A 2,797-nucleotide genomic window follows, 5' to 3' on the forward strand; every position below is an offset into this window, starting at 1 on the left:
TCGATTTATAGAATTCTTGCAACTGCTTAACCATGAAATTTTTGCTGACTCCCAACCCCTTTGAGGTTCTTGCAATTCATGGACGCACTCTGAGTAGATAAGGTAAGTTCTGACCGACGATTAAAACTACGTGTCTACCAAATCCTTATTCTTTCTCTCCAAGAATGCTCTTATATTTTGCAACTAGATTTTTCATTTAGTCACAGTCAAAGTTTCATTTTTTTCACATAGTCCAAAAATGTCTTTAAATTTTGCAGACTTTTATGTAAGTTCGCGAGCATATCCTGATGATGAGTAAAGTTGCTCATTGCAACCTTTTAACGACCTGCAGTTATTACTGATGTCAATTGAAAATTTTGGATACATTTTTCTATTGAAGTTTTACTATTCAGATCTCTACCACGTGATTTAGTAGAAAAAAAGATTTTTTACCCAGAGAAAATGCCTGATTTTTATATTTGCATAGAATATGTAGAATTAAAAAATTTTCTTGCTTATAATTTTCGTTTCTTTGAAATAATTTTCGAATACATGTTATGAAATTGTGCATAGAAATAGTAAGTGTTAATATTGAATCATTTTCTGTTACAAATGTTCTTCTCTTATCAACCCTATTTTTATAGAATTAGTTATTTTCAGGTAAAAACTAAATTTGTTCTATGCTCAATCACTGCAATTAAGTATTAGCGTGTATAATTCTTAAACTAATTTTTTAAATCAATTAGTTTGAATCCCAAGCTAAAAATTATACAGGATTGTGCCAATGTGCATTATGCTACCTAGCCAGTTAATGTGTATTTCTAAAATGAAAATAAAAATTAACAGTAACTTCTACATCCGGGCAACAGAGGTATGATTAGCAACAGAAAAGTAGATTGTATTTGCAAGGCATTGTCTCTTATATTAGTATAAATATGCTAAATTTGAACTTCTTTTTGAATGGTATGTTAAATTGTTCAACTTTTGGATGATAAAATCATTGAGTTTAGAATGCATGAGATTAAAATCCTTTACTTTCAAAATTATCCATCTAAATTCTCTATAAAGAGTTTTTTACGCGAGATTGGTAATCTCGCAAGAATTTCAAAAATTGGAAGTTAACTGATACTTGAGAGTGCGGCGAGAAAGAGTCTTCATAGGAAGCATCCATAAATCACGTGATCGGTTTTCGGATCATTTTCTACCCCAAGCGCACACATTATATTCAAAGCTACCGTAACTCCTCTCAACTTCTGTAGAGTAACATTTTTTCCGACATCCTGGCTCCTTCTAGGATTACATGATTTATAGACGCCCCATAGGCGACAATATAAGATCGAGTAATTAAACTACGATGTTATTCTTCTTGTCACTTGTAACTTAAGATGTATTATATTATTTGTATCTGGCGGGATGAGAGCGTGTACAAAACATATGAAATATATATGAAATGAAACAAATTTTTTCAATTTTTAATCAATTTTATCCTGTTACTTATAATTTTCTCCTAAGGATTCTTACGGAACTACAGTCGATGGCAGCTGGAAGGAGACACTTTTCATCAGACAATTAGGTATAGCGACACAGTGCAACAAAATGTTTCGAATGTCTTCAAAAGAACTCAATTTACTCAGGTTACGAATCAGTGATAGTTTCGCAACTACGAGAGCACCGATCACAAGGACTACTGCTTTAACCGAATATTTTGGGTACAGTCGTTGCATATCCCTCTTGAGGCCTTAATACCTCTCTTATGCTTCTCCTCAGCATTATGTCTCAAGAGATACGTAGTGCCCACATGGGTGAGACGCCCAGACAGTATGTGTTCTAGGTACTCAGCTTGTGCATTGCGTGTGTCCACATCGTCCCTGTAAAATTAACAGTATTTATACTTTTAGACGCCTTATCCGTAAGCTACGCTCGCATCGATTCGCTTCGGATATACCCAGTAGTGGTGATTGTTAAGGCTGGATTTCTCAGGCCCCTCATTTTGTCTCCTCGTATGCTTATCATGCCTATTTTTGTAGCTTAATAACAAGAAATTGAATGAACTTAAATAAATTCTGATTATTGTAAATAAAAGAGTATTGGTGTAAGAAAATAAATATCGTTTTTTTCCATATTATGTCCCTTTCTTCGCGGACGGTCACATAGACATTTGCGTTTGTACACAAATATACTATATTAAGATTTTTTCAACTTTAGGGGTACTTTTGTTTGAAAAAAAGACTAACTGCAAAACGGGTAAATTTCTAATTTCAACACTCTTCGCAAGATAATATCTCAACGCGTTAGGTGCTATTAGAAGTAGGTGTTAATTTATGTCGACTTGGGTATTAACAATAAGAATTCTGGTAATTTTGCTGACTCTGGTCGAATTTACTCAAGGAAATAACTGAAAAGTTGATAAAAAGAATGAAGAAATCGAATCCTGTCTCAGTAAAATATTTTTGAGAAATTTTATAGTAAATTAGTTCAAATTCAATACTAATTTTATATAAAAGTTGCAAAATAATAAAAACAACAACATTCCAAATGTTGTTTACTTTCAGTCATTTGTGTATAATCCTTTGTTTGCCCGTCAAGCGAAGTCAGACATAGTGTTGTTTTGTTCATTGTATAACTTATATATGTTACGTCCCCAGATATATAAATTACCTTGTATTTGTTTATTAAAAATAGAAGGTGGTTCCTCGTTTTCAAATCTAATTTAAAAAACTAGAAAACTGGGATGAGGATATCTACCAAATTACTAGAGATAAACTGATTACACAGATATATAAGTTTTACAAGTTAGTTCAGATTCATTTAATTAAAT

Source organism: Belonocnema kinseyi, chromosome 6 (genome assembly GCF_010883055.1).
Source record: "Belonocnema kinseyi isolate 2016_QV_RU_SX_M_011 chromosome 6, B_treatae_v1, whole genome shotgun sequence".
In the NCBI taxonomy this organism is placed as follows: domain Eukaryota; kingdom Metazoa; phylum Arthropoda; class Insecta; order Hymenoptera; family Cynipidae; genus Belonocnema; species Belonocnema kinseyi.